General features: G+C 43.1%; 1 long non-coding RNA gene across 1 annotated transcript in view; it reads left to right on the forward strand.

The window, feature by feature from the left end:
* LOC116747692 overlaps nt 1-13,460 on the forward strand; it is a 48,857-nt gene extending 35,397 nt beyond the window's left edge. The window contains exon 7 of the long non-coding RNA XR_004348102.1: nt 12,869-13,460. This is a non-coding gene — a long non-coding RNA (uncharacterized LOC116747692). The remainder of the gene's footprint in view (nt 1-12,868) is intronic.
* Nucleotides 13,461-13,798: the final 338 nt, after the last annotated feature.

Genomic DNA, 13,798 nt, shown 5'->3' on the forward strand with positions numbered 1-13,798 from the left:
AAGCAGGGTGTCCACTGATGTCAGAAGAAATTGCAGTGTTGAAAACCTACGGGATTTCAGGTCGGGTTCAACCAAAGTGTTCCCAAGTTCTGCTTTCCATATTCAAAGCTTAACTTCTGTTCTCTCATGAGAATTTGCTTTCTTGATGTGGAGAGGCCAAGATGTAGCATCAATGCTCTGGTAGTCAGGTCTTCCACAAAAATTCTCAACGTGCACAGGCCACGAGCAACTCCAGACTTTAGTAGTAGAGGTGGGAGTGGGGTAGTGCTGTTGCCGAGGGCCAGGCAGGACTGGGAGGGCTGTCAGCATTCCAGCTATTTAGCACCAGGACTCACTAGGCTGGTGGGCTTAACTTAAAGAGGAGAGAAAGGCGAGGCTCCAGAGTGGAGGTCCGGGGGGTAGGGCAGGCTTCCCTGGGTGAGGCCCTGGAGGCTGAGGAGGCGGGGTAAAGTGTGCCTTTCACGGCTGACTGGAAGCCAGTGTGACTTCACTAGCTGAGTGAACCTGAATCTTTCTGAAGCTCAGACTTTTTTCAGCCATACATGAGAGCATTCTCATGTGCAGTGTCTATTTTACGGGGCTCTAGTAAGAATTCAGAAAGCAGACGAATGTGCAGTAACTGTATTATTACCTGATACAATGAGTAATCGAGCGGCTATTGTTTTCACTACTTCATGTATCTTAAAAGAACACTTTTCCTGCTTTTGAATTCCTAGAAATATGGGGGTCTTGGCTCAGTGAAAAGAGAACTAACGTTATGCTACTAAGAAAAAAACATATAAAACAATATATATTGCCTGTTGTGGTAGAGAAAGTGATGGCTCTGCAAAGATGTCCATGTTCTAAACCCTGGAACCTGTGAACATGTTACGTGACGAGGCACAGGGGAATTCAGGCTGCAGGTGGAATTAAGGTTGCTAATCAGATGAACTTAAAAATGACCTGATGATCCTGGAGTGCTTGGGGGTGCCTGATGTAATCACAAGGGTCCTCAAAAGTGAAGAAGGAAGATGTGACTATGGAAGAGAGAACCAGAGAGGTGGCAGCATGAAAAGGACTTGGCCTGGCAGGGTCAGCTTTGAAGACAGAGGAAGGGGGTCGTGAGCGAAGGAACGCAGGCAGCTTTAGAAGGTGGAAGAGGCAAGGAAGTGGGTTCTCACGGAGAGCCTCCAGAATGTAGCATTACTTGGCCAGCACCTTGATCTTAGCCCAGTGAGATCCCTGCCAGACTTCTGATCTATAGAACTGTGTGATGAAAAATTTGTGTTATTTTAAGCCACTAAGTTTGTGGTCATCTGTTACAGCAGCGATAGAAATCGAATGCACCTATATAGAAATTCTGGAACAATGGCACATTCTTGGATATAGGAAAGAAATGTTTATTAGCTGAACGCTTTTTCAGGAACCTCTTTCCTTCTTCTCGTGTATAATCACGGACACATTAGTATTTTTCCCCCGTTTGCCTGGCATGAATTGTGAGCTTGAACAGCTATTTACAGAGCTCTTTTTACACTTTCTATTATGTTTGCAGAGATTTATATACAAAATACAGGGAAGCCTGCTTCAGCTTCCCTGGCTTGATTTTGAACAGGGAGTGCCAGGGGTAAATTAAAAGGGAAATTCCAACTCAAGGGCAAGGTGATGTTGATAAAGTCCTACTCAAAATATTTACAGAAGAAAGATGGGTACGGTCAAGTGGGCTTTTTCTCTATGATGTCAAGCTTTCCGTGGGAACAATGCAGATAATATTGCTTGTCCCTTTGCTTACTTATAACCTAAAAGGAGGGAGGGGTAAATGACAGAAGCCTGATTCATACTGTTGGACCCCTAAAGGAGCTCAGAAAGGGAGAGGAAAATCTAAACTCCTAAGTCAACATCTATAAAAGGATTTGGGACTGAGGATGAGGAAGTTCTGAGGCCTGCTAAAAGGGAAGGAAGGGCTTTATTTACTGGCCATGGACTGTACTTCCTGTTGTGACGCTAACGCTGTTTCATAACAGCTGGGAGGCTGCAGTACCTTGTGGGACAATGCGGAAGCAGCACTCTTGGTTGCTCCACATTACACAAGTGAATGACCTCTACAGTGCAGTGACACAGATGTAGGGAAAAGAACGGGACACTTGCACTGGCTCTTGCAGACACGATCAAGCTTTTATTTTAATTGCAGAAATATCTTTTATATATACTATGATCGAATATGCAGCATCTCCTGTGTTCTTACGAATGCTCTTTGCTTGTCTGGGGATTCAAAGGGCTGAAAGGGATAAGCACCCAGCGGGGCAGCCCTGTGGCATGTTATGAGTTGTCACTACACAGCCAGGAGCTACAAAAGCCAGTGTGGTCCGTGAAAGAAGGAATTAAGTTTATGTCTTTCTTATCACATAACTCTGTCGCAAACGCCATGAAAATCGTTTTTGCAGATTTGCTTGGCAGGTCAGCCAAGGAATTGGGAAACAACATTTCAAGCCTGATGGGAGACATCTTCACCTGCCTGTATTGTATCCTTCTGAGGATGAAGGGTACTGTGGTTAGGTTTGCACATGCAAAATGCAGTGACAAACCACAGAGACTTCCTGGATGTCTCATTGGATGAATACTCCAAAATTTAGATTTTTTTCAGCAAAAGGATCTTTCAGGTTAGAGGATAGAGGTGGGGCTCTGTCATCACACAGCGTGGTGTCAAATTCGGGTTGGACCACTTACTAGCTGTGTGACCTTGACTAAATTAATTCACATCTCTGTGCCTCAGTTTTCTCATCTTGAATGAGAGGAGTAGTACAATGTATGCCACGTGGTCATTGTGAAAATTAAGGAAGGCAGTATATGAGGCCAGTAGAACGGTGCCTGGTGCTATAAACTGCTTAACCAGTGGTAACTATTTTGCTTAGACAATATGGATATATATTCACGATGGCAGAATAAAAGGTACGAAAACGGTAAGTTACTACAGGGAAGGAAAGCACTGGAAGCCTTGGAAGCGGTGCACATCACCATGACGCACAGTACCATTTGTATCCATGTTCAAGGCTCTGCACAGTCTCCGCCCAGCGTCTTTTCCAGTCTGCTTCCCCGCGATCATCCTTCAGGAAGCTTCTGCACCAGCCACCCAGGTCTCCAGGACTGGCCCATCTGCTTTCCTGAACTCAGACATTTTTCCCCCGTCATATCCATACCTCTGCCCATCAATTCTACTGAGAGTTCCTCTCTTTCCCTTTGAACTCTCCCTCCTTTGAGCTGACACAACTAAAAGTCAAAAGGCTTTTTAAACAAAATTATTTGAAGGGACTTCAGATGTCTTGCTCACGTTATACATTTAAAAATCTAGACCACAGAGCTTCAGCGCACGTCCCAAGCTGAGGTGTCAGCTCAGCCGTTTCACGAGGAACTCTGGTCTGAAGGGCTGGGGGCAAGGCCTGTGCACGGGGCCTGCTATGAGCAAGTGAAACAGACTAAGCACAAAGGGAAAAAAGGTGGATGGGCTAGACCTGAAGTGAGATGGCCAGATTTATGTCCTTTCCAGATGAAATGTGGATCCTCTCGCAACAGGAGCCATGTGGCTGACAGGGTCTTGGCGTTCCAGCCGGGTGTCAGGCCTATGCCTCTGAGGTGGGAGAGCCAAGTTCAGGACACTGGTCCACCAGAGACCTCACGGCTCCACGTAATGTCAAATGGCGAAAGATCTCCCAGAGATCTCCGTCTCAATGCGAACACCCAGCTCCACTTAACGACCAGCAAGCTCCAGTGCTGGACACTCCATGCCAAACAACTAGTAAGAGAGGAGCACAACCCCACCCATTAGCAGAGAGGCTGCCTAAAGTCATACTAAGTTCACTGACACCCAAAACACACCACCGGACGCGGTCCTGCCCACCAGAAAGACAAGATCCAGCCTCAACCACCAGAACACAGGCACTGGTCCCCTCCACCAGGAAGCATACACAACCCACTGAACCAACCTTAGCCACTGGGGGCAGACACCAAAAGCAACAGGAACTACAAACCTACAGCCTGCGAAAAGGAGACCCCAAACACAGTAAGTTAACCAAAATGAGAGAACAGAGAAATACACAGCAGATGAAGGAGCAAAGTAAAAACCCACCAGACCAAACAAATGAAGAGGAAATAGGTAGTCCGCCTGAAAAAGAATTCAGAGTAATGATAGTAAAGATGATCCAAAATCTTGGAAATAGAATGGAGAAAATACAAGAAATGTTTAACAAGGACCTAGAAGAACCAAAGAGCAAACAAACAATGATGAACAGAACAATAAATGAAATTAAAAATTCTCTAGAAGGAATCAATAGCAGAATAACTGAGGCAGAAGAATGGATAAATGACCTGGAAGATAAAATAGTGGAAATAACTACTGCAGAGCAGAATAAAGAAAAAAGGATGAAAAGAGGACAGTCTTTTTAAAGAAAAAAGAAGAATTGAGGACAGTCTCAGAGACCTCTGGGACAGCATTAAACACACCAACCTTCGAATTATAGGGGTCCCCAAAGAAGAAGAGAAAAACAAAGGGACTGAGAAAAGATTTGAAGAGATTATAGTTGAAAACTTCCCTAATGTGGGAGAGGAAATAGTCAATCAAGTCTAGGAAGTGCAGAGAGTCCCGTACAGGACAAATCCAAGGAGAAACATTCCAAGACACGTATTAATCAAACTATCAAAAATTAAATACAAAGAAAAAATACTAAAAGCGCAAGGGAAAAGCAACAAATAACATACAAGGGAATCCCCATAATATTTACAGCTGATCTCTCAGCAGAAACTCTGCAAACCAGAAGGGAGTGGCAGGACATACTTAAAGCAATGAAAGGGAAAAACCTACAACCAAGATAGCTATCCAGCAAGGATCTCATTCAGATTCGATGGAGAAATTAAAACCTTTACAGACAAGCAAAAGCTAAGAGAATTCAGCACCACCAAACCAGCTTTACAGCAAATGCTAAAGGAACTTCTCTAGTCAGGAAACACAAGACAAAGAAAAGACCTACAATGACAAACCCAGAACAACTAAGAAAATGATAATAGGAACATACATATTGATAACTACCTTACACGTGAATGGATTAAATGCTCCAACCAAAAGACACAGGCTCGCTGAATGGATACAAAAACAAGACCCGTGTTTATGCCATCTTCAACAGACCCACTTCAGACCTAGGGACACATACAGACTGAAAGTGAGGGGATGGAAAAAGATATTCCATGCAAATGGAAATCAAAAGAAAGCTGGAGTAGCAATTCTCATATCGGATAAAATCGACTTTAAAATAAAGACTATTAGAAGAGACAAAGAAGGACACTACATAATGATCAAGGGATCTATCCAAGAAGAAAATATAATACTTGTAAATATGTATGCACCCAGCATAGGAGCACCTCAATGCATAAGGCAAATGCTAACAATCACAAAGGGGAAATTGACAGTAACACAATCATAGTAGGGGACTTTAACACCCCACTTTCACCAATGGACAGATCATCCAAAATGAAAATAAGGAAACACAAGCTTTAAATGATACATTAAACAAGATGGACTTAACTGATATTTATAGGACATTCCATCCAAAAACAGCAGAATACACATTCTTCTCAAGTGCTCATGGAACATTCTCCAGGATAGATCATATCTTGGGTCACAAATCAAGCCTTGGTAAATTTAAGAAAATTGAAATCATATCAACTGTCTTTTCTGACCACAGCGCTATGAGACTAGGTATCAATTACAGAAAAAAAAAAAAGCTGTAAAAAATACAAATACATGGAGGCTAAACAATACATTACTAAATAACCAAGAGATCACTGAAGAAATCGAAGAAGAAATCAAAAAATACCTAGAAACAAATGACAGTGAAAACATGACAACCCAAAACCTATGGGATGCAGCAAAAGCAGTTCTGAGGGAAGTTCATAGCAATCCAATCCTACCTCAAGAAACAAGGAACATCTCAAATAAACACCTAACCTACACCTAAAGCAATTAGAGAAAGAAGAACAAAAAATCCCCAAAGTTAGCAGAAGGAAAGAAATCATAAAGATCAGATCAGAAATAAATGAAAAACAAGTGAAGGAAATGATCGCAAAGATAAATAAAACTAAAAGCTAGTTCTTTGAGAAGATAAAAAAAATTGATAAACCATTAGCCAGACTCATCAAGAAAAAAAGGGAGAAGACTCAAATCAATAGAATTAGAAATGAAAAAGGAGAAGTAACAACTGACACTGCAGAAATACAAAGGATCATGAGAGATTACTACAAGCAACTCTATGCCAATAAAATGGACAACCTGGAAGAAATGGACAAATTCTTAGGAAAGCACGACCTTCTGAGACTGAACCAGGAAGAAATAGAAAATATAAACAGACCAGTCACAAGCACTGAAATTGAGACTGTGATGAAAAATCTTCCAACACACCAAAGCCCAGGACCAGATGGCTTCACAGGCGAATTCTGTCAAACATTTAGAAAAGAGCTTACACCTCTCCTTCTCAAACTCTTCCAAAATATAGCAGAGGGAGGAACCCTCCCAAACTCATTCTACAAGGCCACCATCACCCTGATACCAAAACCAGCCAAAGACGTCACAAGAAACTACAGGCCAATATCACTGATGAACATAGATGCAAAAATTCTCAACAAAATACTAGCAAACAGAATCCAGCAGCACATTAAAAGGATCGTACACCATGATCAAGTGGGGTTTATCCCAGGAATGCAAGGATTCTTCAATAGATGCAAATCAATCAATGTGATACACCATATTAACAAATTGAAGGATAAAAACCATATGATCATCTCAATAGATGCAGAAAAAGCTTTTGACAGGGCTTCCCTGGTGGCACATTGGTTGAGAGTCTGCCTGCTGATGCAGGGGACACGGGTTCGTGCCCTGGTCCGGGAAGATCCCACGTGCCGTGGAGCGGCTGGGCCCGTGAGCCATGGCCGCTGAGCCTGCGCGCCCGGAGCCTGTGCTCCGCAACGGGAGAGGCCACAACAGTGAGAGGCCCGCGTATCGCAAAAAAAAAAAAAAAAAAGAAAAAAGGTTCTGAAGAACCTAAGGGCAGGACAGGAATAAAGACACAGACGTAGAGAATGGAGTTGAGGACACGGGGAGGGGGAAGGGTAAGCTGGGACGAAGTGAGAGAGTGGCATGGACATATATACACTACCAAATGTAAAATAGATAGCTAGTGGGAAGCAGCCGCATAGCACAGGGAGATCAGCTTGGTGCTTTGTGACCACCTAGAGGGGTGGATAGGGAGGGTGGGAGGGAGACGCAAGAGGGAGGAGATATGGGGATATATGTATATGTATATGTATAGCTGATTCACTTTGTTATACAGCAGAAACTAATACAACATTGTAAAGCCATTATACTCCAATAAAGATGTTAAATAAAAAAAAAAATCTGGACCAAAAAAGTTGCATGGTTGGCAATTTCTACCTCCGTACTTGGAAGATACGGACTATGGACAAAATCCCAGGTTTTCAACTCCCTTAACAGCGGGCCATACAAAATACTGAGGGGACCACTCTCCTCGCAATCGAAGTCTGCCCTGCTAGCTTCTTTCCTCTGTAAACTTCAGGATTTGGTTTCTTATTTCTCTTTTGGAATCTAAGTGCTCCAGGGCAGGCATCAGATGTAAGCCTTGTATTCCCAAGGATATCTTTCAAAGTTCAGATCCTTGAAAATGTTGAGAATCTTTATGAGAAGTCCTTCTTGACACTTGCATTGATTCAACGATGCGGTGGCTTATTCTCTTCCATTGCAAACGTCTGTAAGCGGTGGGCTCTTTTCCCCTCCCTGCAAAGTGCACCAGTCTCGAGTGGCCCCTGACTATTGTGACCTCTGGCTCTTTTCATCACAGCAGGTGGCATTCTGGACTCTTCCCCCAGACTTTGGCTCCGTCACAAAGCCTTAGCGTTCTGCCCACTGACAACACTGGAGAGGAAACCGTAGGCTCGTTTTTCACGCTGGGATTCAGTGGATTAGGAAGTAAGAAAAGGCAAAAAGAGAACAGACCTGCTTTGTTCCCTTTAACCTCAGGTTTGGAGGCTTGCAGAATTGGGGGCAGGCTTTGGAGGCCAGCAAACTATACCATGTTGCGTCCTCTGTAGACTCCAGGGAACGTGGCTACCGAGTTCTTTTGGCAGGGAAATGTAGGACAGTTTCACCTTTGGGCATCTTGTCTCGGAAACGTAAGGAAGGCAGGATCCTCCTCTGGTATGATGGGGTGCAGGGCCCAGCCAGGGGCAACTAGCACAGCATCTTCCCATGTCTCAACTACTTCTGGAGGAAGTTCATGCTGAAGACGTAAGAGGTCCGTTTGTTGAGGGAAAGTTCCCTCTATTGCCTCAATTAATTGCACATTACACCTGCCTTTCACAGACTGGAATTTAAACCTTCGGGGCCTTCTCTCTGATGCACGCTCATGGTAGAATTAAATATCACTCCTGGGCTTCCCTGGTGGCGCAGTGGTTGAGAGTCCGCCTGCCGATGCTGGGGGATGCGGGTTGGTGCCCCGGTCCGGGAGGATCCCACGTACCGTGGAGCGGCTGGGCCCGTGAGCCACGGCCGCTGAGCCTGCGCGTCCGGAGCCTGTGCTCCGCAACGGGAGAGGCCACAGCAGTGAGAGGCCCGCGTATCACAAAAAAAAACCCAAAAATCACTCTTGTCACATCATTTATATTGACTGGTCTTTGACAGATTCCAGATACCTTGGGACTATTGTTCTGCCGTTGTCACCAGTGTCAAGGGGGAAAACCACAGCCAGGCCTTCTTGGAATGGCTCTCCACGGCCATTCATAGCCTTTCACCAGCTAAGTCAGGTCCCACTTCCCATCAGCTCAGAAATATTATTTCCTCATCCAAGCAGGATGGCAGAATAGAAGGACCTTGAGCTCATCTCTTCTCACGAGCACAACTAACTGCTGAAAAACCATTGATAAAACAAAATAACAGGTAACTGCTGAACAACCATTGACAAAAAAAGACTGGAACCTACCAAAAAACATCTACCACTAAAGACATAAAGAAGAAACCACAACGAGATGGTAGGAGGGGCACACTCACGATATAATCAGAAATATTATTTCCTCCCATCCCTTTAGAGAGAGAAAGTTGGACTCAATGGCAAACACCTATCAGTTCCAAAACCCTGTGCATCTCCTTTCGCTGGTGTGATGTGGTACAGGGAAAAGAGAGCTGGATTTGGCATCAGATTTGGGTCCCAGTGGCCGCGATCCTGCTTCCTGGCTGTGCGGAGTTAAGTGAGTTTATTTCTCCGAGGCTCAGTTTCCTCATCTCTAGAATGGGAAGGATAAGGGCAGTCTCAAAGTGTTGTTGAGAGAGCGTTAACGAGGTCATGCAGGCACAGCATCTAGGATGTTGCCTGGCACACGGGGAGGACTGAATGCATTTAGCTATTATCATTATTATTACAGTATTAATAACATTAGTGTCTTTTATGGGATTTAAAATAAAGAGAACTGGTTGGGTGAATCCTTACAGTGTTATGTTAAAACACCAGGAAAGAGTAAATGCCGTTCTCTGCCATCAGTCCACCATCTTTCTCCTTCCATTTTGGGGCCCAAATTATATCCCATTGTTACCGCATAATTCTGTTTTTTTTGGTCTGGTTTCCACCGTATTTCACTTTGGTACATATTCCACAGAGTCTGACAAACGGCTGTATGCATGGTCGTGTGTTAGAAAATATATAGCATCCTGAATGGATCATTTTTTATTTAACCAACCTGTCTCCTATGCAAAATAATCAGGAGGACAGTTTCCACCACTCTGACCCTTTATCAGAGTGATCTGATGAGCCATCGAGGTGTATTCACACTGAGCCGCTCCCCCCAAGTTTTCCATTGACAGTACTGAGGAGAGCTTTCGGGGCTACACGGACAGGAACAAAGCCATTTGGGGGCTGCTGGGAGCTGGGCCTGAAGAGGCACAGAGGGATAGAGCAGAAAGAAGTAGGTCCTCCTTATTGGGCAGCCATCACGGAGCCGACACTGGCCACACACACAGCCATCCTTCAGGCAGGAATTTTTGTCTTCCATTTTAATGAGGAAACTCAGATACGGAAAAATGAAGTAGCTGTCTCAGAGTCAAGTGAAGGAAGCATTGCTTGCTCAGAAAGTACGCTTCGTTTTCTGTATAACTCAGTCCTCTCTGAGCCGTCTCAGACCATTGGATGACAGCTTTCACTCATATTTTCGTCTCCCTCTAGCCTCCCTGGGTGGGTCAAAAAGTCATTCATGGCATGCTTTCCAAGATGATAAGGCTTGAGGTAGGCTTTCAAATTCAAAGATTCATTTGAACAGAATGAAAATATGCCACCTGATGCCTTACCCAGTGCTTGGAGTCCATCTCCAATAAATCTCTTTCCGATGGAATCTCATTTTAAGAAATGTGCTTTTGCTTAATTCACATTCAGTAAAGTCACCCCTCCGTCTCTGCTTCTGCTACTTGGAAGAATATTGGGCTGAGAAGTCAGACACAAATCCTTGGAGCAAATCCACTCAGAATTGCCCCACAAACACAGACTTCCATGACGGCCAAACAAAAAAAGAAAAGGCGTGAGAAACTCACTATCTTAAAGCCACCCACCGTAATTCCTGTCTGCTAAAAACTGGAGTATCATATAATTTCTGTTGAAAATTTTGTTATTTTTAAGACTGACATACAGAATGACATTGAGTTTAAAAGTTCTTTCTTTGCCTTTCTCTATTTTACCTCTAAACTGGTACAGAGATATTAGTATAAACTGTCTCTCTCCAATGAATGAATTGACTCAATAAAGTTAACTACCTACTCTATATTGTCAATAATTACTTTGACTTTTTCCACACACTTTGGTCTTCCAATAACCTGTATTCGTTTCCCCCAGTGGGGCTCTTGGGGCTGACATAGCTCTTAATGGCCCGGTGAGGGTGTAGTTGATACGGTGTAGGTAAAAATGATCCATCTATTTCTGGTTTCCCCCTAAAAATAACTTACACTGTGACGTCAGTGATTACAATGGATGGCTCTGTTCTAAAATGAATTTTACATTTATTTTGCTACACGTGGTTCAGTTCCCAGCAATGCCATTACCGAGGTCGACTCGTAGATTCAATTCTGAGGAACATGAACTGGTTTACAAGGCGGAAAGAGAGGCTTCATTTGATTTGTCATCCTCACTTCCACTTGCCTCTTTACAGTCCTTCAGTTGGGATGTTGTGTGACAGTTACCACCAGGCGATCTCCCCTCTCCGTTTCCTCCTCCTGTACCCTGGATAAAGCACATAGGAGGTTTTCTGCACAGTAAAATCTCCATATGTGCTTATCCCTGGGTAGTTTAAAAATCAGAGCCGGGGGGCACATTTTTCTCTCCATAAATCACCACAGAATCAGCCTCTGGCAGATCAGCAGCTGGAGGAACTCCCAGCCAGTCCTGGGACTATTCCTTTCTTCGGCAGGAGTGGTTTTCTATGCCCCGGGGCTACCCTCTCTGTTATCAGAGGACACCATGCAGTGGGCAGTGGGTTTTAATTAACTCACCAATGGTGCTGTCTCTTTCATTCTCTGAATGATGTGCTGTGTGTTCTAGCATAAGATATTCATCTCCTCACCATCTTTCTCTCTTCAGAGAAGCTGTTCTGCACGAAGATTCCCCAAAAGAATATTTGTGGTATCCAACTGTAACAAGAGAAAGTTTGAAATAACCTGAACACCCAAGCAAAGGCCCTTAGATCAATGATAGCATAACAAAATAGGAGAGGAGCCATCATTTTCAAATGTGGTGTCTGAAAGATATTTTAATGTTATGGAAAGTTGATAATGCTACAGTAAACATCCTTGTACTGGATTATGTGCACTTATGCAAGAAATTCTGTAGGATATATTTTCTGGAGTGAAATCGCTCATTCAGAAAGTTTACTCATTTTTTTATTTAATAGATATTGAGGGGGAGGAAGAAAAACAACTTCAAAAAGATTGTACAAACTTATATTCACACAGCAATAATCAGTTGGATGAGATTTTTCCAAGGGATCATTTTTAATCCCTCCGTCTTGGTCTAGGAACAAGCTGGAATGCTCTGCAAGAAATTCTAAAACACCAACTGGTCTTTTCACTGAAATGCGTATCATTTTACTGGAAAGATTTGTGGAGAAGCTATCTGTAAAAAGTTATGCATGCAAAGCATATTATGTTACTGAATTAAAAGTACAGCCGTTTCAATACAGAGTTGAAAACATTTTTTTAAACCTCCTAAAGGGTTTGGTCTATGTAAAGATAGTTCAGCTTTGTGTATAAATGCTATGAGTCACGAATGTGTTCTGGCCCCAGTTTCCTTATTTTTAAAAAGAGGGGTTAGAATCTGAGGTCCATTGTAGCTCTAACGATTTTATGATTTCACAGTTCCTCTCATCAACTGATTGTAATGACCAGGAGAACTGAGGCTCATAAGAATGACATCTTGGATTACAGGTTCTGTTTAATCTTCATAAAAGCCTTTTGAAGCCTAAGAATCATTGTATCCATTTTACAAAGAGGAAACTGAAGCACAGAAAGGTCAAGTAACTTGCCTGAGGCCACAGAGCCATGGGTAGCAGAGCCAAGTTCTTTCTCTTTCCCTCCCTTCCTTCCTTCTAGTCAACAGATAGAAACCAATGTCAAAGTAGACCCTATGGAATTGTTACCATTGCATGCCCTGGCTTAGATAGACAGTGTTTATTTCCGTGTTCCAAGGGAGAAGACTCAAGTTACACCCAATTGAATGTATAAATCCTAACTTGGCTTAGCTTTTTTATGCTTTAAGATTAAGAGACTTTTCATGTTTTTTATTTTTATGTCTCATAATTTTTACAGGATGCCGAAATAAAGGCAGAAAAGAATCACAAGGGAACTCTCTTTAAAGTCAAATCCAGTCACTTTCTCTGGCACATCCAAATTAATATGCTCCCACAGGCAGGTTGCTGTGGTCCACAGAGAGGTCTGCACTGTTTCCCTTTTCTTGTAAATGAAGGGTCATCACTGATGTGAATGTGGGGGAATGCTGAGAATCAGGGGAGACTGAGTATGCAGGGCAGGGTCTCAGTACACGCTGGCCACTGCCTTCCCCTGAACCCCCCAGTCCCTCCAGGCTTCCAGGCACATATGGCTCAGGACATCTTAGCATTTTGTGCCAGGCAAGAGCCTAAGACTCTCTCCAAATCTACATCATGTTGGAAATGTTTTTTTCCTTCAAATCATTCGAATGTTCCACATATCCACATATCAAAAAAAAAACCACAAAACAACAACAAAAAATCTTTCATTTTAAACTTTCTTGTTGACCCTAAGTGTTCTTAATAAAGCACTTTGAGAATGGGAGAAAATATTTGCAAATGAAGCAACTGACAAAGGATTAACCTCCAAAATATACAAGTAGCTCATGCAGCTCAATATCAATAAAACAAACAGCCCAATCCAAAAATGGGCAGAAGACCTAAATAGACATTTCTCCAAAGAAGACATACAGACTGCCAACAAACACATAAAAGGATGCTTAATATCACTAATCATTAGAGAAATGCAAATCAATATTACAATGAGGTATCACCGCACACCAGTCAGAAAGGCCATCATCAAAAAATCTACAAACAATAAATGCTGGAGACGGTGTGGAGAAAAAGGAACCCTTTTGCACTGTTGGTGGGAATGTAAATTGATAACAGCCACTATGGAGAACAGTATGGAGGTTCCTTAAAAAACTAAAAATAGAACTACCATAGGACCCAGCAATCCCACTACTGGGCA

The sequence above is a fragment of the Phocoena sinus genome, chromosome X (genome assembly GCF_008692025.1).
Source record: "Phocoena sinus isolate mPhoSin1 chromosome X, mPhoSin1.pri, whole genome shotgun sequence".
Classification (NCBI taxonomy): Eukaryota; Metazoa; Chordata; class Mammalia; order Artiodactyla; family Phocoenidae; genus Phocoena; species Phocoena sinus.